The 24,879-nt window shown below is 37.2% G+C and overlaps 1 protein-coding gene and 1 pseudogene across 2 annotated transcripts in view; both read left to right on the top strand.

Moving 5' to 3' along the window:
* The window catches only part of NELL1 (neural EGFL like 1), an 808,674-nt gene that overhangs the window by 511,660 nt on the left and 272,135 nt on the right, over nt 1-24,879 (top strand). The gene's annotated exons all lie outside the window — the stretch shown is intronic.
* On the top strand, nt 17,128-18,589 carry LOC123857897 (isocitrate dehydrogenase [NAD] subunit gamma, mitochondrial-like; annotated as a pseudogene).

The following is a 24,879-nucleotide window of genomic DNA, read 5'->3' as shown; positions in this document are numbered from 1 at the left end:
TTGGTGGATGGCTACTCCAGGAAAAATTAATTTCCAGCACTTGTCTACTGCCAGCTTCCTCTCAGGCTCAGAGATGCAGATACTGGAAGTAGGAAATCGAACAGCTTTGTGATAAAATGGTAAGGCCCAAGGAGATGTGGGAGAGGGAACCAGAGTGTATACTATAAGAAGATGTTGGAGTGGGACTCTTCATTTTCCAGTGTGGCCCCCAGATATACAGTCAGTGTACACTTTCAAAGTGAGATGCTAGACCACTAAGTGAATACTTCTAAGTAGATATTTTAGAGCCAGTTTCAGGACTCTTGAATTCCTCACCTACTTCAAGGATATGGAAAGTTTAAGGGAGTGTGGTTAGGATTTCTTAAGAATTTTTTTGGGAGAAATCTGTCCTGTGAGCCTCTTTACTTCTCGATGTGCTTGTGCCTTCTCTTTTATCAAGCCTGGGAGCCCCATTACTAGATCACTTGGAGATGCTGATACTTGTGTTCTGAAGTTTGGTTACACAATGAACTAGAATCTGAGGCCCACCCTCAGGAAACCTAGAGTATTGAAAAGACAAGCTGGTGAACTGTTTCTGGAGTCAAAGCAAATGTGAACTTGCAGCTGTGATGGGAAGTAACAGCACTCTTTGAAAAGGAGCTGGAAGAGAATGAGTGTCTTCCCATGGCCAGTATGCTAGGCTGGACCCATTTTAAGTTTTTTTGCTAAGAAAGTTGCAAGGAAGTGGCAATGGAACAGTGAGAGTATAAGGGGATTAGAAGAGAGACAGGATTTGAAGCTATAGTGGCCACCTGAAAGGCAGGACCCATCCATGGCAGTGGTCAGAGGGGAGTACCCTTGTGAGAGTCCATAACTCTTCATAGGCCACTGGAGATCCCTACTTTAAGTGGTAACTGCACCTGCCATCAAATACATGCCCTGTTCTCTTAGTATCCTCTGTCAACCTGATCCTGGCAGGAGAACCAAAAAATAGACACCTGGGGAAAAGGGACATGCATAGGTGGGGAAAGAGAAGGGAATATGTTCCTTTCTCCCATGTAAGTGCCCAACCACAGCAGACAGCAGCAGGATTAGATGAAGACTAGATGACTAGTTGAACCAATTTTGGAGTCTGCATTAATGTCTCGTGCTGGACAGTTGTTCACAGGACTTTTTCTTATCTAAGAGTAAGGGAAAAATTTATGGGACTTGACAAAGACTCCATCGAGGGACAAGGGAAAAATCTTTCTTTAGAGTCAGGGGAAGAATGAAATTTGTTTCCTTATTATATCCCATGAGTGGTGTTTATTAAAGTGTAGACTTTGGAAACAGAACTTTGTTGAACTTCTTTTTCTGTAGTTTTTTGGCAATGTGCTCTTGGTAAAGTTCCTTACTGTATTAGAGTTCTCTAGAGAACCAGTAGGGGACACACACACAATTTAAAAAGTGATCTATTATAAGGGATTGGCTCACATGATTATGGGCCTGGCCATGTCCAAAATCTATAGCACCAATCTCCTAGTTGAAGCCCAAAGGCTGAAAGCTGTTGTAGAATCAGAAAGAGCTGATAGTGTCTTAGTTTGAAAGCCATCTGTCAGGAAGAACCAATGTTCCAGTGTGAAGGTTGTTAGAAGAATTCCCTCTTACTTGAGGGAGGATCAGCATTTTGTTTTATACAGGTCTTTACTTGATTAGACGAGGCCCACCCACATCATGGCCTGTGATCTTCTTTTACGCAATCTATTGACTTAAACGTTATTATCAACCAAACACATTCTCACAGAAATACCAGCATAATGTTTGACCATATATCTGGGCACCTCCTGGTGCAGTTAAGTTGACACGTAAAATTAACCATCACAATTATTCTTTGTGAATCAATTTTGTTACCTCATGGGTTGTGTAGAGATCAAATGAGAAAGTTTGTGCTTCAGAGTGGAGCCATATGTAGGCAATAAATTCTGTTATGCGATTTATGTATGATCAAAATTACCATCAGATCCTTTAAATTTCTCTTGAAGTGCAGATCAATGTAGTTTCTCAGTTCATTTAGTCAACAGATCCTTATTGAGTGATAAAATTTGTTCTAGATATGGTGGGTATAGCAGGAAACTAAGCAGATTTCCTGAAGCTGGAGAGTTAGGCAATACAAATAAGCAAATAAGTATATGATCTGTCTTCAATTTAGTGTTGGGTACTAAGAAAAAAATAAAGCAGGGTAAGAAACTAAAGTGAAGGATAGAGGGAGCATGTTCTTTGATATAAACTGATAGTGATATCTGAGAAGGACTTGAACTAGTGGGGAGGCAAGTCACTTAGGTATCTGAGAAGACTGTTCCAGGCAGAGGGAACAGCTAGTGTGAAATCCCAGAGGGCGGAAGTACTGAAGGAGCTGCAAGTAAACCTAGTGGGGCTGGAGCAAGTGATCAAGAAGAATGGTAGCAGATATATTCAGAGGATTGAGGGCCAGATCACCAGGCACTTGCAAATTTTGGTAAGATACGTGCTTTGGACTTTATTCTACGTATAAAGCGAGGTCATTAGCATTTTTCTAAAAAGGGTAGTGACATGATTAGATTTGTCTTTTTAAAAGGATTACTTGTGCTTCTGTGAGCTTTTTAGACCACCAGGAGGCAAAAGTGGAGACAGGGAGACCAGATAGGAGCATATTGCTGGAGTTCATATGGGAGATGATGACGGGCTATGGTTGTAGCACTGGAGGTATTGAAAGGGCTTAATTTGGGCAATTAGATCCAAAAGGATGTATTGATGAATTGAGCGTATGAGAGACAATGAGGTGCCAAAACTGATGCTCCCAAGGCTTTTGGTGAGAGCCAAAAGGAAAGAGCTATTTATTGAGATGGACAAGATGGCAGAAGGAAGAGCTGTTATATTCAGGGAGTCCAACGCAGGCAGGTTTTCCTGCAGTATCAGAAGAGATTGAGGTTTCTTCTTGAAAGTATTACGTTTTGGAGCCATAATAAAGACAACCAGGTATAATTATCTTTCAACAGTAAAACTACATTCAGTAAAATACCATTGCAATTAGAGGCATAGAGGAGTAATGGAGACTGCTTTAGGCAATAATAGATTTCCATCTTCCATCTCAAACTCATTTTATGGCAAAAAATGTTTGAAGTGAAGGGGACTGGCAGAAGGAGTCACCTACAGTCTACAGTATTTCTCCCAGTGTTTTCTTCCTTCTTCCCTCCCTCCCTCCTTCCAAATTGTCTGTAGTCCCTGCTATGCCCATAATAGTAAATGTATAATATTACTCCACTGTGAGTGGAACTTTTTTTCTTGTGACACTCAAACAACTGCTATGATTGAGTTAAATGCTGCAGATGAGGAACTCGGATTTCTCCACATGAGATGAAAGTAAAAAAAAAAAAAAAAAGAAAAAGTAAAATGCTCTTCTTAATTTTCAGTTGCGCAACCTGACAGTTAACTCCATACACTTCATGTAGATTAAGAGCTGATGTACAACTTCCCAAAATGTTTTTAGCAAGCAGTACCCAAGTAGTCTGCAAGTATTAGAAAACACTATCACCTGTGAATAAATTTAATTTTAGCAAGACTGGCATGTTATATATTCATCTGGAAATACTTAGTTCTATCATAGTATTCTTTCTGACACCCAGACCTTGATGGAGCACCATTGACAATGTCTCCCAGTTTTGTTTTTGTTTTTTTTTTTCAAGTGGACTACTCTATTGCATTCATTTCACATTGGCTCATTGGGGACATGCTAACAAGGTACTAGACAAGTGATAGATTTCTGTTCTTTTGCTTGTAATTAGATTTGACAAGCAGTATTGTAGGCTGCCTCAGGAAACGGAAAGATTACTGTCCATGAGGCTGCTTCAGTATCATGAGAATGTCTTCATTTGGGGTCCCTTTATACAGCTGTAGGAACCCACGAGTATGTGGCTGGCACCATGGATATTCAAATATGGCTCATTACTACTTGGAGCATTCTGATGTATTTCAGGTTTTTAAAATCAAAGTATAGTTGAAATACAACATTATATTAGTTTCAGATGCATAAGTAGTCATTTAACATTTATATACATTATGAAATCATGATAAGTTTAATTATCATCTGTCACCATACAAAGTTATCACAATATTATTGACTGTATTCCCTATACTGTCCTTTACATCCCTTTGACTTGTTTTATAACTGGAAGTTTTTACCTTTTAATCCCTTCATCTGTTTTGCCCATACCCCTACACCTCTCCTCTCTGACAAACACTAGTTTGTTCTCTGTGTTAATGATTCTGTTTCTGTTTTGTTCATTTGTTTTTAACATAACACATGTGAGTGAATCTTATAGTATTTGTCTTTCAGTTATTTCACTTAGATAATACCCCCAGGTCCATCTGTGTTGTCACAAATGGCAAGATTTCATTGTTTTTATGGCTGAGTAATATTCCATTTATGTGTGTGTGTGTGTGTGTTTATTCATCTGTTGATGGACACTTAGGTTGCTTCCATATCTTGGCTATTATAGATAATACTTCAGTGAACTTAAGAGATGCATGTATCTTTTTGAGTTATGTTTTTGTTTTCTTCAGATAAATACCCAGAAGTGGAATTGCTGGATTGTATGTTAGTCCCATTTTTAAATTTTTGAGGAACTTCTGTACTGTTTTCCACAGTGACTGCACCAGTTTACCGTCCCCCCAACAGTGCACAAGAGTTCCCTTTTTTCCACATCCTTGCTAACACTTGTTATTTCTCGTCTTTTCAGTACTAGCCATTCTGACAGATGTGAAATGATTTCTCATTGTGGGTTTGATTTGCATTTCTCTGATGATGAATGATGTCAAGCATCTTTTCCTGTGCTACTGACCATCTATATGTCTTCTTTGGGAAATTATCTATTCAGGTGTCTGCCTATTTTTTAAATTGGATTGTTTGGGAGTTTTTTTTAATGTGTATTTCATTTTTAACACTGTCTCTGGCAGTTTGGTACAAAAACCATATAAAACATTCATCTTCAGTTGACCACTTATGCATGCACATTTCATCCTTTGACATCTCACACCAAACTGCAGTTCCGTGAGGTATTTTAAGTTGCTGGAGAATTGTATGTCTTCTAGCTGGTAACCCAACAGACTAATAAATATGCGGCAGATAGAGTCCTCATCTACATGAGGGAAAATGATATTCTGTCTTGAGACTTATTGTGAGGATCCTTTCCCTTTTTCTTGACATACTTCAGATGAATAAATTTTAACTCACATGTATATTGGCCGTAAAAATACTAAAAGATTAGTCAGTTCTCAGAAAATATGAAGACAGCTTTTAAAATAATTTCTTTTTGGTAAAGGGAGAATTATAAATGAAAGAATTCATTTTCCCCTAGAAGACATATTAGTACTTTCCATCAATTTCTCAAATTGCTAAGTAGAGGAAGGTTAGAATATTAAGGGCTGTAAATATTCTTTAAGTGGATGTAATATTAAAGAACCTTCTATACCTTATTGAAAAGACATTGAAGAAGTGACCATACTAATCAACTATTTTCAGTTATCAAAGGGTTGCCTAATAAATCACTTGCTACTTAGAATGTTAGTTCATTGGTTCTTGGAATTTTTTAAATTATCATTTTGGGCCAATAAATGTAATTTGGAATTGGAATGAAATGAAATGACATACTGTTCTAGTTTTATTCCTTTTATTATTTAGACTACTACAGAATACCCTCAAGTATTATATTTGCACAAATAAAAATGATTATAAACATGCATTGAGCTAGGCACTATTCAAATTGCATGTATTTAATCCTCAAAAAACTCTTTGAGGGAAGTATTATAACCCTCATTTATGAAATAGGAAACTGAGGCAGAGATTTTTTTTTTTAAAGCAATTTTCCTGAAGTCAAATAGTTACAAATGAAAGAGCTAGGATTACAACCCAAGCAGTCTACTAACTTTTAACCCTCATACTTTGCTGCCTTCAATGAAAAAAAAATCTTTGAATGGACATTCAAAAATTAATTTGTATTTCTGTGAAATTTATACATACATGTAGTTTAAAAAGCCAAATGGTTCTAGAAGGCTTTATAAATATGATTAATCCCCTTGAAAAATTTCCCCATTTCCTGTCCCTAGAGGCAACCACTTTCAGTGCTTTTAACAGATTCTTTTGGTGTTTTCATCCATATCTCTAAATAGTATGTTTCTTTGCTACTTCATATTTCCAATTTTGACATTTTTTATTGACTTCCAACCATATAAAATGGGGATTTGGCTGTCTTAAATACACCTCACCAGACATCTTTTTGTTAGATTAGTATTCTGTGTTCATGTTACGATGACTATGTGCATGCTACTAATGAATGAATTAACAAGTATACTTGGTTTCTTTTCTTGCACAGATCTTTGTTCCCCTGTCATTAATAATCATTGTGTTCATAGATTTTTTTTTTTAAGATTTTTATTTATTTGACAGAGAGCACAAGCAGTAGAGCTGCAGACGGAGGGAGAGGGAGAAGCAGGCTCCCCAATGAGCAGAGAACCAGATGTGGGGCTGATCCCAGGACTTTGGGATCATTACCGGAGCCGAAGGCAGATACTTAACCAACTGAGCCACCCAGGCGACCAAGTTGATAGATTTTATTGCTCAATTTATTATGGACTTATCATAATTTATCCCCAAACTCATACCAGTTGTATAAATACTCCTAAAGACATTAACACTTTCATGTTCTTGAATAAATTTCCCCCAAAGATTGGTTGATTTCTAGGCTTGCCACGTAGCATATGTCATGGGAATCTCTCTTCACCATGGTTCTGGGGATCCCCTTTGCATCTTTCTGGGATGGCAGCCCCTGTTCCTGTTAATCATTCACACTCTTTCTTGGTTTATTGCTCTGGCTTGATGGAACACATTTTTCCATTACTTATATTAGAAAGGGTACACTGGAGAAAAACTTCTGAGACCTTGTTTCTCTGAAAACTGTCTTTTTTTGGTTAAATGAGTTGATTCTTTAAAAATTGCTTGGAAAATTGGCATATAATAAATTAAGATATATGTCTAGTAAATCATTTTACCTTCTTCACCCTTGCTTGATAATTTGAAAAGACATTGTATTTTAGGTTGTAAAATTTTTTTGCCTCAGAATTTTGGGGGAATTGCTCTATTGTCTTCTAGGTTCTGTTATGGAATTTGAGAAATCCAATGCCTTTCTGATTTTTTATCCTTTGTTTTGAAATCCTGTTTTAAATTTCATGATGACAGGGGTACAGTTTTCCTTCATTCTGCTGGGCACTCGGTGGACCTTTCCAATCTAGATATTCGTAGCTTTCAAGTATCCTTGAATTGTCTTTACTGACTTGTCCCCTACTCTTACTCCTACTTCTTTGGTCCTCTCTTTCTGGCTTTCCTGTTGTTTTGATGCTGGAGTCCTTAGTTGTCCAGTTTTCTTATTTTCTTTCCTATTTCCATGTATTTATCATTTTCGTCTGATGTCTGAGGATTTCTGCTACTTTGTCTTCCACCTTTTTGCTGAGCTTTTCATTTCTGCTGTCCTTTTTGTACTCCAAGATCACTTTTTCTATGTTTTTTCATAGCATATTTTGTTTCATGAATGCAGTAGTGTTTTTTCTCTGAAGACATTAATGATGGTTTATTTGAAGTGTTCTTCTCTTAATGGAGTCCTTGTATCTTCCTCATTGCTTCTGTTTATTGATTTGCTTTGGCTTCTGTCATTTATAATAGAAGCTTCCCCCACATGTTTGAACCTGGCTCTTCACTCCTACTTAAGGGCTGGATAAAAAGACACTAATTGAAAGTTCTCTGCAAATGGGAATGTGGTGGTTGACAATGGAATTCAATATAAAATGATCTGGGCCATTCTTTTGGTAAAAACTTGATTGTCAGTATCTTTATTTTTAGTTGGTTTCCTTAGAAAATACTCTTCAAAGCTCCTGCCCAGGGAAGCTAAGCATAGATTTCAGCATTCTGTTTGCTCCATAAATTTTCACTTATTTCCCCTGATTTCAGTATTGAACTTGCAGTCAGTTGTGAATGGTGTTCCTCAGTATAGAGCATAAGTGTCCCATGTTCTCCTAAATTGGTGGAGGGGCAGTCATGTAACAGAATGATAGAGAAGACAATCTGGGTATCTACCTACTTCTTAAGGAGAGCTTCAGCCCACCTTTACCTGTTGCTGTTGCCAATTGCCGAGCCTTTTGGGTTCTGTGATGCAAAATAAATTGTTTCTTGGCTTTTCTTACTGAGTGGGATTCAACTTTTTCAAATCTGAAAAGTCAATCATCACTCCTTCATCTGCTTTCCAGCTTCCTAAATCTTGCTCTCCTAGCATTCTTATTGCTCTTATAGGTATACAATTTTAAAAACTCAAAAACATAAATAGAACTTCATTGGATTTCAAGAAAGGGCTGATGTAAGTACATGCATTTAACCAATAATCTTGGAAATTTGTTTGTGGGTACTTTTAGTTTTGTATAATTATCAGTTTATCTGTTAGATGCCTGAAAGTCTGTCATAGTGTGTGATACTCTTTCTTCCCTTCTCAGGGATGGGAGAGGGAACGGGATGGGGAGGGGACACGTGGAGACAAAACACAGAAGAAAAGCAGCATGATGTAGGGGAAAGAACACAAGCTTGGGTGGAAGAGACTTGAGTTTGAATCTTCCGCTGAATTAACAGGAATTATTAATCCTCCTGGCATACGACTTTCCTTATGTATAATGCAATGAGAATAACACCTACTTCATTGTTGCATTTTTCAGATTGAGATAATATATTAATTAATACACAGTTTTGGATATGGTGCCCAATAGAGGCCATTTTCCATCTTGAATTAAGGGAGGGCATTTGCAGTCAGGGGATGGAGAAAATCCATTTCAGAACATTTTTAGATTTGTATAATTACACCTGCTTTGTAATATTGACCATAGATAAACCAGTTGTCTAAACGAGCTGGCTTCAGAAAGCCTCCTCTCGTTTCCAGATCCTGTAGTTATTATGGTAACCTTATTGAAAAAATGGTTTTAACAAGTGTAGAATATGCTTTATAGGAACTATGATTTAGGGCTAATTGAAAGTGGGACTTTTTGAGAAAACCTGCAGTGTATGGTTGTCTGAGCTGCTGTAAACAGTTATGTAGTCTGTGTTTGTTTTGAACTAAAAATTGAGATAGATGTAAGAGAGAGGACTTCATTGATTTATGCGTCCAGTCATTGTTAGCCCAAAGAGATTTTTTGCTGTACCTTGGTTAAAACGAAAGCCTCTGAAATGCACAGCAGTTGAAGAAAAGTATAATAATCACACTTGTGAATAGTTCTTGGAAGACTGAAATCCTCCTAGATAGGAAGAAAGAATTTAGAGTGGCATAATCAAGGCCCTAGGTAACAGAAAAGTATTTAATGGAGTTGTTCTTGTGGCTGTAATGTTTAGTTAGAAGGGAAGATAAAAGATAAGTTGTTTCCAACTTACCTGTAATCTCGAGTCTTTACCTGTCTTCTTTCTAACAAAGTATAATGTCACATAAGCATCAATTTCATGACTAGACTGTAAACTTCGCTGTTTCAGACAAAAACAAAAACCTCATGAATAATGTGAACTCCCCACCCCCCCACCTCAATACCCTTTTTGCTGGGAGTGGATTTTTACCCTTACTAATGAAAACTATATCCAAAAAACTCTTCTTAGTGCAAATGTAATTGTAGCTCTTCCTCAAACAAGGGCCTCTGCAGTGGATTTGGTATGGTATCATGTGGATTCTATTTTGGAAAACAAGGAGGGCATTTTTGGATTATTTTACATCTGGCTCTCCACAGTTCTATGAACTGTGCCTCTATTAGCTCTTCTATGGTTGTTAGATAGTGATAGAATGACAGGAGGGAAATTGCATTAATGGTGCAATAGAGAAAATGGAACAAATTAAGTCTCCGTGCATTGATCTTTTTAGAAAAGTTATTGATAAAACACTGTTCATAATCAGTTGATTCTGTAGGACAACATGAAGTGGATTTCGAGTTTTCTTAGAGTGTGTGTGTTAAAATTTCTGCTGTCAGTGAGACAAAGCTTTGGTATAAAGTGCTCTTGGGTGTTGAAAATTTACTGTCTCTCTTTCAAGTGTGTGTTTTCCTTTTTAAAGTGGTGTCTTTCAATACTTTGGGTTTCCCCCCACCCCAAAAACCTTAACTGTTTCTCTGCTGCCTTTGGGGTATCATAAATTTCCTTAGTTTGCCATGCAAGTTTTTTGACCCTCTGACCCCAATTTAATTTACTCCCTTGTCTGCCACTGTTTTTCTACATAAACCCACCCTTTTAGCCAAATGGGAATGCATAGTGTACCCTACAGGCCTCTCAATTTTGCCTCCATCTCAGAAATTCTCTCCTTTCCTCCATAATTATCTACTGCTAGCCCTTCTTTAAGATTTGGCTAAAGCCCTTTCCCTCACACCCCAGCCTAGGCACATGGTCAGTCCATCTTCTGCACTTCCTTGTCCTGGTTATGTCACTCAAGAAGCATTTAACATCAACTTCCAGTTCACATTTTACCTACTACATTTTGTTTAACTCTGCCTAGAACATAAGCTCCTTAAAGGCAGGAGGTTTTGTATTTGTTTCATAGCATTTCTCCTGACATTGAAAGATCCACTTGTGTGTCCCTTGCTTGTTTATCTATCTGTCATGTATTTTGTGTTGTCTACTCTCACTTGAATATAAGTTCCAAAAGGGATCATGAATATTGCGAAAGCTACAAAGCTCATACACGGCAGGCAGTTTGGCTCTGGAGCCTGTGCTCTCTATCACTGACCACTAATCAGTGCAGCCTCATGGTGATTGTCAGTGACTCCATCATTGCCACCTCTAATTTTATTTACTCTGTCAACAGGATATTGACACTATTGACCACTCATTCCTTGCATGTTTCACTTCTCTTGGCTTCTGTGACATCCTTTTATTTCTATTCTCCTCCCTCCCAGATCACTTCTCCTCTAGTCCTCTTTAGGTGTTCAAATATTGATGGTCTTTATTTGTCCACATCCTTTTTCTGTGCTTTCACTACAATCATCTTTCGAGCCTAGTACTTCTTGACCTCAGTGGTATGACACATTACAGTGTCAGAATCAATCAGGGCATATGTCAAAACCACTCACTTCTTCATAAAGCATTAAGTTACAAGCACTTGCAAATGATTTACTTTTTTAAATTGACTCACCTCAGAGTTACCATTATAAGGATGTCACACTAACTCATTTGCATTTCAATAGTGTATGCTTGTTTCTGTGGGGAAAGGAGGAATTTGAGTTAGCTGGAAGTGAATTGCTTATAATTCATAGCCTATTTTATATTTGTTGAAAAAATCTGTGAACTATGGTTATTGACATGTCATTGATAGTTAAAGCCATTTTGAGATATTATTTGTAAACTGGGGATTTATAGTTTGTTGTTTATAGTTTGTTTCCTTGATTTTACCCATGGATACATTTTTAATGATGGAGGGAGGTGAAGAAAGCATGCATGTGCATCTATCTCTGCATAGCATAGAAATGAGAATACAGTCTAGTTACAAATTCCAAATCAAAGGCAATGTGATCAGCCAAATGACATGTGCAATATTATTTATATGAACATCATGAATAAATATAAATATGTGCTACACTTTTTAATTATAAAATGAGTTATTTGTCTTTATTAGTATATGCTTTCTTTTATAACTCATAGAGATCTGGATTTGATTTTTAAAATATAGTTTTACATAGTTTTTATGTTAGATTAGTCATCTATATTTTTTCCCTCAAAAAATGATGTTTTGAGATTATCAAATAGATAATTTTAGTGACCATTTACTTTTACAATGCTTTTGAAAATACGACCTATAAAAACAACATTGGGAATGCTTTGCTTTATTTGGTCAATGACTTTTGTTCATATGTCCGTATGTTTGGTTTTCATTACGATCTGAGTATACTCCTGGGAGTGTGTCTCCTATGAATGCCATTCATCATCTGTCCTAGCAGAAGAAAAGTTGAAAACCTCTGCTCAAGGCTATATTATATACTCCTGGGTAGTTTACTCTCTCCCATATGTTGGTGACTCCTGAATTTCTGTCATCACCCACAATCTTTTCCCTGGAGCTGCAGACTCATTTATTAAACCACCCACTGGACATCCTTATGTGGATGTCCTACAGGCTCCCCAAACATGTCATATCTGAAACTGAGCTCATTTTCTATCTTAGTCCCGTGACCCCACTGCTCTTTTTCCAGTGATGTACATTTTTATCAATGATATCATTCACCCAGTCTGTTAAAAACATTAAGGATAATACTCAGTGTCTCCCAAGTCATGAGTCTAGTCCAGTTTTTATCTCCAAAACACCTCTGAAAGTATTTCTCTCCTTCCTCACTGCCTTTATCTTAGTACAACTGCTTTTCATTTCCTATTGGGACCATTTCATAGCCCAGCCCAGTGGTTCTCAGACTTTAGTATGTATCAGAATCATTAAAACATAGATTGTTGGGTTCCAACTGCAGACTTCTGATTCAATAAGTCTAAGGATAGTCCAAAAAAATGGCAATTCTAAGGAGTTTGTAGTAATCCTGATGCTGCTGGTTTGGGGATCACTTTTTGAGAACAACAGCGATAGCCTCTTAATTGGCCTTCCTGCCACCAGACTAGCCACCTTACTGTTGATCGTCCAAAGGATAATTTTTTATGCAGGTTAGAGTCTCTCTTTCTGACTTAAATTATACTATCTTAGCATTACACTCACAATAGAATTCGTTGAACTCTTAACCCTTGAATATGTGAAACCATGGCACTCTTGTTATTCTTTTACCTGTACAACAACTATCTTTTTTTTCCACTGGGGTTAAGAACTTTTTCATTTGTCCATGTATGTTTGTAGATCAGCCTGGCTATGAAAATCTCAACCACCATCCATTATATAATCCCATTCTCAGGGCTTCCTTCCTTCTTCATTCACACCTTTAAAAGCTTTATCTTCTAACCGCATTTGAGGAAGATTTGTGTGTATCGTTAAGTTACAGTGGCCCATTGGTGGATCAAAATTGTGTAGCTGAGCCTGGGTCATTTCTCTTCCATTGTTCTCTCTCGGTATTATCATCTGCTCTAGCCTCTGGCTCTAGTGGTGGACAGCTATTATTTATCTTATGTGACATAATTAAGTGACAAACAGGTACCCACCTGGCTCCTACTCTACAGCTGTTTTATATCAGTTTTCAGGAGGAGTAAGCAGTACTGCTTCCTTTTTTTACTCACAGTGGGCTGCGTCCAAGCACACCCAATGTTGACCCCCACCTGGCTGGACTTTGTGAAGAGGTAAAGACAGGCCCTTGCTGCTCAAAATGTGGTAAGGGGCCAGTAGGATTTGTATCACTAGGGAGATCTTTTGAAATGCAGAATCTGCACTCGAAATATATAAGAATATATAAGGATATAACAGAAAGATAGCAGGAAAATCCTAAAATAAATGTGGAGATTAAACAACACCTTTCTAAATAACATGTGGGTCAAAGAAGAAATTTCAAGAGGTTTAAAAATATTTTGAACAAAATGAAAACACAGCTTATCAAAAAAAAAAGCTTATCAAAACTTGTGGTATATAGTGAAAGCTGTGCTTGGAGGGAAATGTATAGTAATGGATGCATATAGTAGAAAAGAATAAAGATGTTTAATCAGTAATATAAGGTTCTACCTTAGGAAACTAGAAAAAGATGACCAAGTCTAAAGTAAGCATAAAAAAAGAAATATTAAGAATTGGAGTAGCAGTCAGTGAAATTGAAAATAGAAAATCAGTAGAGGAAATCAATAAGATCCAAAGCAGACTCTTTAGAAAGATCAATAAAATTGATAAGCCTTTAGAGAGGCTAACAAAAAAGAGAAAGGACCTAAATTGCTAGTATCAGAAATGAAAGAAGGGATATTACTACAAATCCTATGGACATTAAAAACGATAATAAAGGAATTTTATGAGGAACTTTATGCCCACAAATTTGATAACCTAGATGAAATAGAACAATTCTTTGAAATACATTATTTGCCACAACTCACATAAGAAGCAGCAGACTATCTGAATAAACCTACATATATTTTAAAGTTGAATCAATAATTAATAATCTTCCAAAACAAATTATCAGGCCCAAATGGGTTCACATTTAAGAAAGAAATTACACCAATTTAAGAAAGAAATTATATCAATTCTGTACAATATATTCCAGAGGATGGAAGCAGAGAAAATATTTCTAACTCATTCTATAAGATCAACATTACCTTACTAACAAAACCGTACAAAGATATTACAAAAACAGAAAATGACAGACCAATCTCTCATGAGCATAGATGCAAAAATCTTCAAAAAATATTAGTAAATTGAATCCAACAATGTATAAAAGAATTATACAACATAATTGAGATTTATCCCAGGTATGCAGTGCTGGTTCAACAATCAAAAATCATTTAATGTAATCCATCACTTTAATAGGCTAAAAAAAAAAATCACATGATCATATCAGTAGATGCAGGAAAGCATTTGACAAAATCCAACACCCATTCATGATAAAAGCTCTTGGTAAACTAGGACTAGATGAGAACTTCATTAACTTGATAAGAAATACCTACATACAATCTACAGCTAACATCATACTTTGAGAAACACACAGCTTTCCACAATTTTCAAGTACATGGCAAGGATGTCTCCTCTTACCACTCCTTTCCGATATTATACTGGAATTTCTAGCTAATGCAGTAAGACTGTAAAGATCAAGTACATGGCAAGGTTGTCTCCTCTTACCACTCCTTTCCGATATTATACTGGAATTTCTAGCTAATGCAGTAAGAAAGGAAATTAAAGGTATACAAATTAAAAGGGAAGAAATGAAACTGTTGTTTGCAGATGACAGGATTATGTAAAAAAATATGAAAGAATCAGCAAAAAATTACTGGAACTAATAAGTGATTATAACAAGATTGCAGGATATAAGGTTAAAACAGAAAAGTCAGTTGTTTTCCTATATACAAGTAATGAATAAGTGGCATTTAAAATTGGAACTTCGATATCATTTATGTTTACATCCCCCAAAATGAAATACTTAGGTATAAATAAAAAATATGTAGAAGATCTATATGAGGAAATCTATAAAACTCTGATGAATAAAATCAAAGAAGAACTAAATAAATTGAGATGTTTTCTATTCATGGATAGGATGTCTTAATATTGTCAAGATATCAGGTCTTCCCAACTTTATGTATAGATTCAATGCAAAATTAATCAAAAATCTCAAAGTTATTTTTTGGATATCAACAAACTGATTCCAAAGTGTGTATGGAGAGGCAAAAAACCCACAAGAGCCAACATAGTATTGAAGGAGAAGAGGAAAACTGGAAAACTGAAAGTCCTCAACTTCAAGACTTACTAAAAAAGCTACAGTAATCGAGATAGTGTTATTGGCAGAAGAACAGATGAATAAATCAATGGAAGAGAATAAAGAGCCCAGAAATGGACCCATACAAATAGTCAACTGATCTTTGGCAAAGGAGCAAAGCAACATAATGGAGAAAAGTCTTTTCAGCAAATGGTGCTGGAACAACTGGACATACATATGCAAAAAAAAAAAAAAAAAAAATCTAGACACAGACCTTAAATCCATCACTAAAATTAACTCAAAATGAATCCTAGCCTTATATATAATATACAAAACTATAAAACTCCCAAGAATATAATGTAGGAAAAAATCTAGATGACCTTGGGTATGGCGATGACTTTTTAGGTATAACACCAAAGACAGGATCCATGAAAGAAATAACAATATAGACTTTGTTAAAATTAAGAACTTCTCTAAAAGAAGACAAAGTCAAGCGAATGAGAAGACAAGCCACAGATTGGGGGGAAATTATTTGCAAAAGGCATATCTGATAAAAGACTGTCATCCAAAAAAAATACAAGGAACTCTTAAAACTCGACAATAAGAAAACAACCCAATTAAAAAATTGGCTAAAACCTTGACAGACACCTCATCAAAGAAGATGGCAAATAAGCATATGAAAAGATACTCGATATGTAGTATGTCATCAGAGAAATGCAAATTAAGACAATGAGATACCAATACATGCCTATTAGAATGACTAAAATCTGGAACACTGACAACAAATTCTGACAAGGTTGTAGAACAATGGGAATTTTCATTAACTGCTGGTGGGACTGAAAAATGATACAAACACTTTGGAGGACAGTTGAGCAGTTTCTGGCAAAACTAATCATACTTTTACCATAGGATCCGGAAGTTGGGGTCCTTGTTACTTTCTCAAATAAGTTGACAGTTTATGTCCACACAAAACCTGCACATGTATGCTTATAGCAGCTTTATTTACAATTACCAAAACCTGGAAAAAAATCAAGATGTCCTTCAGTAGGTGAATATATAAACCGTGGTTTTATATCCAGACAATGGGATATTATTCTGTGCTAAAAGGAAATGAGATACAGTCTATGAAAAGACATGGAGGTAACCTTAACTGCATATTACTAAATCAATGAGGCCAATCTGAAGAGGCTTCATACAGTGTGATTTCAATTCTATGACATCCTGGGAAATGTAAAACTATGGAGACACTGAAAAGATCAGTGGTTACCAGGGGCCAGGGAGGGTGGAGGGATAAGTAAGCAAAGCAGAGCAGATTTTTAGGGCTGTGAAACTACATTGTATGATACTATCATGGGGGATACACCCCATTATCTATTTGTCCAAACTCCTAAAGTACTACACTAGGAGTGAACTCTAATTTAAACTATGGACTTTGGGTGAAAATGTGTCAATGTAGGTTCATCAGTTGTAACAAATGTACCACTCTGGTGTGGTATTTTGATAGTTTGGGGAGAATTTTATGGGATATAGGTGCTGTCTGAGAAATCTCTCTACTTCGTGTTCAATTTTGCTGTAAACCTAAAATTGCTCTAAAATATAAAGCCAATTTTTAAAAAGTACATCATGCAGAGCTTAGCACATAGAATAAATACATTTTCTATAGGATACATCACTTCTTGGCTAGCTCTCTCAATGCAGTAGAATGTCAAAATAGAATACAAGGAAGGAGAGATGGTTGTGACCTAGCAAGAATTATGGACCTAGAATTCCACCAAAAGAAGCCGATTCAAAACAAGAGGAAGAATGCATATTTTTACATAAATTACCTTCTGCTTCATGATCATGGCACTGAAGATGCTGACAGCTGCCAGTTGCTCCGTGAAGGCTGTGTTGCGACCTTCTACTCTCTGCCCTTCTTGGTAGATTTTATTTGGTCCTGAGACCTCACTGAGGAGCTTCTCTTTTAAACACAGTATTCCTCCATCAGCCAAGTATGGTGGGCAACAACTGTGACTCTGATTCCAGGGGATGGCATTGGACCTGAACTTATGCTGCATGTCAAGACTGTGTTCAGACATGCATGTGTGCCTGTGGACTTTGAGGAGGTGATGGTTAACTCCACTTCTGGTGAAGAGGACATTCGCAATGCCATCATGGCAGTCTGCCGAAACCATGTGACTTTGAAGGGCAACATTGAAACCGACCACAACCTGCTACCATCTCATAAATCCCGTAACAACATGTTTCACACCACTCTAGATCTCTATGCCAACGTCATCCATTTTAAAAGTCTGCCAGGCATGGAGACCCGGCACGAGGACGTAGACTTCTTAGTTGTTCGGGAAAACACAGAGGGTGAATACAGCAACCTGGAGCACGAGAGTGTGAAAGGAGTGATTGAGAGCCTCAAGATCATTACCAAGGCCAAGTCTTTGCACATTGCTGAATACGCCTTCCAGCTGGCCCAAGAGATGGGGTGCAAGAAAGTGACGGCTGTGCACAAGGCCAACATCGTGAAACTGGGAGATGGTCTTTTCCTCCAGTGTTGCAGGGAAGTGGCCTCCCGCTATCCTGAGCTCACCTTCGAGGGCATGATTGTGGGTAACACCACCATGCAGCTGGTATCCCAGCCCCAGCAGTTTGATGTCATGGTGATGCCCAATCTTTATGGCAACATTGTCAACAATGTCTGCAGAGGGTTGGTTGGGGGAGTGGGCCTTGTGCCTGGTGCGAACTATGGCCATACATACGCAGTGTTTGAAACAGCCTCAAGGCAATCAGGCAGAAATTTAGCCAATAAGAATATGGCTAACCCTACTGCCATGCTCCTGGCAAGCTGTATTATGCTGGATTACCTCAAGCTCCACTCCTATGCCACCTCCATTCGCATTGCCATCTTGGCATCCATGGAGAAGAAAGATGTCCATACTCCAGACATTGGAGGCCAGAGTACCACATTGGACATCATTCAAAATATAATAAGCCACGTCAGTACTGTCAATTAAATGGTCAGTGCCTTGGAGGCTGAGCTATCCCCCAAGTCTCTCCCACTCTTTACCTTCCTCTTCTCCCTTAGAAACTCCAGCCAGCTCGGCTAATGTGGACTCTGGAATAAACTAGCTCCTGTTCCAACTCAGAAGAGAAAGGAGAAGTAAATCAAATCTGACTTTTTCTATTAAAACATCATGAATGCCATAAGCATTGCTTGTTTAAATTAGCCAAATCTATTGTGTTGTACACGTATTGAGGAATTCTTCTCCATTTGAATCCACAGTTCACACTTCGCTATGATATGATACACTGAGTAAATCAGAGCTGTTTGTGTAGAGTCCTGAGGCTTTCTCAGAACCTGGAACACTGATTTTCTCTTAATCTGGGTCATTAAAATTCAGCAAATCAGCCTGCAGAGAAATCTGGCTAGTATGGCGGGACAGAATCTCATGACCCTGGGATCATGACCTGAGCCAAAGGCAGATGCTTAACTGACTAAGCCACCCAGGCATCTCAGCTATGAGCATTTTTGGGCAAATGCCATGTAATCTATTCCCTTGTCCTATGTAGCCCCTAGCGTAGTGATTGATAAAAGCAAAATAATATACGTTTATTGAATCACCCCAAAAATGAATGATCTGGCATGTACTGCCTCATATTTCTTAAAGTGAGATAATCATCATACCTACCTCTTAAGGTCATTAGGAGGACTGAGTGAGAAAATACAGAGCTGTAGCACTGTACCTGTCACATGATAAGTGCTTGCTGTGTCTAGAGATTATTCATTATTGTCCCTTTTATACCATTCTAAAAGATAATTCTGAGGAGAATTGGGCAAATTAAATTAATTACTGTCATTGGAACTTACTGGATAGGTTGCTTCGTTTATATAACGGGTTTATAACTCACATTCAGCAAGGGGACCAAATCCTACCTACTTATCCATCAAGCCCCTTATTTCTCTACTTTTGTATTTCTTGAATCCAGTTACCTCTCTTCTTACTCTCTGACCCCTCCTTTCTCATTAGCCTTTTTCATTATTGGTAACTTAACAATTTCTGTTATTTCTAACTTGTGTCCTTCCTATAGTTTAGCTCCCTTAAATCTATTTTCTGCAATGCCCTCAGTAAGATCTTTCCGAAAAGAAAATAGGATCTTGTCACTGCCCTACTTAAAGCCTCTCATTCAGCAGCTTCCCTTTGGCCTTAGGAGAAGGTCAGCTGAACATAGCGTGGGAGACCTCCCATGTTCTGAGATCTGCTTCCTTCCCCAGTTTCACTATTTCCATCCTTTCTCTTCTTCACCCTAGTAACAACAAAGTGTGGCACTCCAAAGAGAGTGCAGACAGAGTTCATTGTTAGACAGTCACATATCCTTTCTCGGTCAGACCTTTGCACGTGGCCTTGGTTGCTCTCCCCTTCAGGAGAGATCTCCTTTTCATCTTAGAAGACTAAACTTAATCATTACCACATTTGGGAAGCTTCCTTGACTAACTCTTTTTCCATTCCCTGTTGAGATTGAGGGGCGTAGCTCTCCCAGTTCTCCCAGAGCTCTCTGTATATCCTACCCAGTGTGCATCTCCCTGGTTATCATCACATGCTTTCCTTCTCATCAACCTCACTATACAATGCGTTCCTTGGCTACAGGAATGATGGAGTTGTTCACCACTATAACCTCAGGACCTGGGGCAGGGACAGCTCTTTATGCTCATTCTCAGTATTAGTGGAAGGAAGATAGGAAGAAATGTAAAAAAAAAAAAAAAAAAAAAAAGAATGGCCTGAATTCACAGGCGGAGAAGAGAACTGGAAGAACTACTCTGTTGCAAAATATTCCTGTCTGGCTTCAGTCTATGAACTTTCTTTACAAGACTGCTCTCTAAAGAACACCAATGGCCTCAAGGTGGTAAAACAGGTGGTTGGCAGGCTGCCTCTGTTTCCTGAGATTTCTGAACATTTATTGGATAATTTTATCTCGGGCTTTATCAGTTTACTCTGCTTCATGTAAAGTTCTGATGTTATAAAGAATAGTAGCTATAAATTGTCTGATTTTTCTTTAACTTCTCCTCATTATGGCTCTATGTTAGTTAATGGCCTTACAAATCGTTCAGGTGCCATAGCTGCCTTTCATCTCAGCTCTTCCAAGTAGGAGCTCTGTGACACTGCATAAGTTGCTTAACCTCTCTGATCTCCAGTTTGCTCATCCGTAAAATAAGAGATACTTTCCTTCGTTAAATTATTGTAAAAATTAAGGTTGCTTTAGTTGTCTACAGCTGCATAAGAATGCACTTCAGAACTTAGTGGCTTAAAACAAGTAATTATTTGTCTGTCATGAGTTTGTAGAGTGACCAGATGATATTTCTCTCATCAGTATACCTTCTTGAGGACTATTAAAAAGGTTGTCTAATCTCAAACTCTGATATCAGTGAGGGTCAATATAAAGTTGGATAACTAGACTGCATCACTCCATAATTATCTGCCCCCACCACCATCTATATACATAGACTTGCTTTTTTTTTTTTTTTAAAGATTTTATTTATTTATTTGACAGAGAGAGACACAGCGAGAGAGGGAACACAAGCAGGGGGAGTGGGAGAGGGAGAAGCAGGCTTCCCACGGAGCAGGGAGCCTGATGCGGGGCTCGATCCTAGGACCCTGGGATCATGACCTGAGCCAAAGGCAGACGCGTAACGACTGAGCCACCCAGGTGCCCCCATAGACTTGCTTTTATAGAAGGATGCTTTAACATTCTGACTTCAGCTTTCCTCAAGGTCTGGGATGCAAAATCTTGTAAGGGACAGTTTGAATTTGGGGAAAAACAGTCTGCTTAAAAGGTCAACAGATAAGATTCCTCTCAGAACTGAGGATTAGGAGAACTTGATTTTCACCATGAATTTGGGTCCTTCTATCAGGTAATGTGAGATATGTAATCCATTGAGAGGTTCCCCATTATCTTGGCTACTATGAAGCACCAAAAAAAGCCATGAGCATTTTTTGTCTATGAAATGTTCTCTTCTTATTCTGTTACTTGATTTTAATTTTTTTTTACTAATTCTATTTTCTTATATTTTGTTTTACTGTAAGCTGCTTAAACCACAAAGAAACAGAAGAGGAAAAACTGGGTTCTTCATCTTCACATTCTTTTCCTTCATTCCTCCATTTCAATATTGACATCAGATCAATCTCCTTAAAGCCTTGTTTAGATTGCCACTAGTCCGTTCAATCCCCCTCACAGGTTCCCTCAATTTGGAATGTATTCAAGGGCCTCCAAAATTTTAGCCCAGCTGTCTTTCAACTCCTAGGGGTTTTGCTTTTCCTAGTTAGTCCATGTGTTCTAGCCACCCTATACTCTTCACTCATCTAGATACTCCCTTTTCCTCCTACATGGTGCCATTTCTCTCATTAAGTACATTCCCAACTCAGTCTTTGCCTATTATAAGTCTACCCCTTATTCAAGGTAAAGTTCAAATAGCAACTCTTTATGAAAAAGTTTCTCATTATCCCTATCCAGCTATACTCGCTTTATTCTTTCTGAACTCACATAAACCTTTTATTGGACTTTTGAACTCTTTCATTTCACATTTTGTCTTGTATTAATTGTTCATCTACTTGACTTGACCCTTAATACATTGTATACTTCTTGAGGGTAGGGAACATATTTTAGCCAGTGTTCTGGATCTTGAATGACTCAGCATACTGCCTTGCATATAGTAGGTACTAAGTAAACATATACCAAGTTAGATGGAAGGTAATGATTATAACTATTATAACTTTTTGTGTTTATATTGTGCCATGCATTATTCTTCCTGCTTTATATGTATTTAATTCTCATGTCAAGCCAATTAGATGATGATTATTGTAATCCTCATTTTATAGACAAGAAAACTGAGGCACAGAGAGGTTCAGAAAATTGTCTGAGGTCACACAACTAACAGAAGGTGAAGCTTGAGTTCTAATTCTAGCAGTGCGGATCTAGAATGCAGTGTTTAAGTGGTCATGAGGATTTGTACAGTGTGAATTTGTCATACTGTTAGGTGGATTAGGTTTCAACAATAGATCAATGTTTTCCTTGGGAAAATAATTCCACAGATTCACAGACTTAAAGAAATTTTTAGAGAGCTCACTCATTTTACATATAAGCCCAGGATGAGAAAGGCAGAATATCCAGGTAAATGAGACTATCTGGTACCTGAACCAAGTGTCAAGTGTTGAAGAGAGGTGGCATTTCAAAAATTGATAAATAACTCCTTTTTGGTAATGACAGGGACAAAAACTTAGAAGAGAAATGATGTGCTGTTGAAATGAGAATATCTAAAATAATGGTATGAATTGGAAACCAAAAGAAAAAGAATAGTATATTGTGCAAATAGGAGAATTTTGAAGAAATTTACCCAGTTCTGGATTATTATAGAGGCTGAAAAAAAAAAAGATATTACCATAGGTTCAGTTGGGAATATAAAAAATATCTGCAGGAAGCTGATTACAGAGCCAGACATTTTTTGGAAGAAGGCACTTGGTCCTTGGAGTTTCCCTGACAATCTGAATTACATGGGAACTCAAAGTACTAAAGTGTTCTTTATATCAAAATGAATTTGCTTACACTGATATGGGAAGCCACATATATTGCATTTATGATTGCTCCAAGAAACAAAGAAAAAAGAAAGTAGATATATTTAAAATGGAAAAAAATGGTTCTTTACAAAAGCAATTGAAAAAATTGGAATGTCTTTTTACCACTGTTGCAAGTGCTTAAAACCAACATAGCCTGAGTATAAAAGCAGTATCTACGGGGAAAGACTCTAGACTGAGCTCTAATCAGCTTATACATCTGGTTTGCTACACTTAGTGCCAAATCTACTTCATGCAAAATAGATGTAAGTGAATGAATGTTGCCACAAAAGAGAGAGAGAGTATCATATATGTCCAAATATAAGGGATTTTCCCTCTTGTCTATCCCTCAGAAAAAAAGAACTGCCTTAAATTCAAGTCCGTATTGAATTTTACCATATTACCATATTACCAGGTATTCTCTCAGTTCTTTTGTTTTGAACAATAAGAAGCTATTTGGAGGAGGGGAAAAAAAAATGACATGAGCTATGCCAGTTTAGGATTTTTATAGAATTTATCTGGAGGGGCTCCTGGGTGGGTCAGTTGGTTAAGCGACTGCCTTCGGCTCAGGTCATGATCCTGGAGTCCCGGGATCGAGTCCGCATCGGGCTCCCTGCTCAGCAGGGGGTCTGCTTCTCCCTGTAACCCTCTTCCCTCTCGTGCTCTCTGTCTCTCATTCTCTCTCTCTCAAATAAATAAATAAAATCTTTAAAAAAAAAAAGAATTTATCTGGAGAATAACATTTAAATGGGGGCAAAAAAAAAAAAATCCCTCAAAAAAGAATTAGTCATTATTCCTGGGAGTGTGTTCTCACAATTGCAAGTATTGAATATTATTATGTATACACCTTTTAAAAATCACTTAATAACACAGTTCAGTTTTTGGTCACCATGTAGAGATCACAAATATTTACCTGTTAGACAAATGAGAAAATAAGAAGTCCTAACATTATACAGTTGGATTCTTGTGACTTCATTTGAAATTTCCAAAGAAAGCATCGAACATAGATTCAAAAGGTGCTTTCTCAAACAACTTAGACAGAAGGGATGATGATAGGTTTGGAAACTTTTAGAGAACTTGTAAAATGATTATTCTGGGGAGGACCTTGAAGTCAAGATGCATGGGAAGAGATTAAATGAAATTACTTTATATCATGGAAAAAGAATAATATTTCTCAATTGATCTATTTCATATAACCTATTAAGTAATGTATTTAGTACAACTATGCATAATAACTGAACCAGTCAAATGTTATATAGAGATGTCTATTTAATATGGTCCTCAAAGTTATTCAACTTTGCCCAGAATATTTTTCTTTTTTTTATATCTTTTGATATAAAAAATGGGGATCATTTTTTGATAAAAGGGGAATCATTCTCCTTATATTTGGGGTTGCTTCCTATTCAGGCATTTAGCTTATCTCTTAAATGGAACATTCTGTGGAAAATAAAGGAGATTTTGAAGTTATTGTGCAGAAATCTCTACTAGCAAAGGAAGAAGTAGAGATTTCTGGGCATACAAGTAGTACCGTGGAAAGAAATGCAAAAGAATTTGAAATGAAATTATATTTAACTATTTAAGGCTGTGGCTAGAGCACACCTAAGATACTTCATATTGTTTTGCTCTTTCAACTTGATAAAAGATGTAATTTCTGTGAAGAGGTATGATGCCAAAAATCAACTTTATGCCAAGCATCAGAAAAAGATGTTAGAAAGCCTGACTTATAAAGAACTCGTTTTCTCCAGGGTAAGGAAAGTCTCTGGGATTGATCCTTTTCAGGGTATTCATGCTGTGATGGAATTAGGTTATTTTGATCCCGATTTTATTCTTGCCAGCAGCAAGATCCTTGTTTACTTAGTAACTTCATTCATTTGTTCTTTCTCTTATTCCCTTGTTCCACCATGTCATTTGTCCTCCACTGACTTTTTTT

This window comes from Mirounga angustirostris, unplaced genomic scaffold (assembly GCF_029215605.1).
Source record: "Mirounga angustirostris isolate CCGP_5_RB_7025 unplaced genomic scaffold, mMirAng1.0.hap1 SCAF_13, whole genome shotgun sequence".
Classification (NCBI taxonomy): Eukaryota; Metazoa; Chordata; class Mammalia; order Carnivora; family Phocidae; genus Mirounga; species Mirounga angustirostris.
This window is presented reverse-complemented; position numbering and strand designations above follow the sequence as displayed.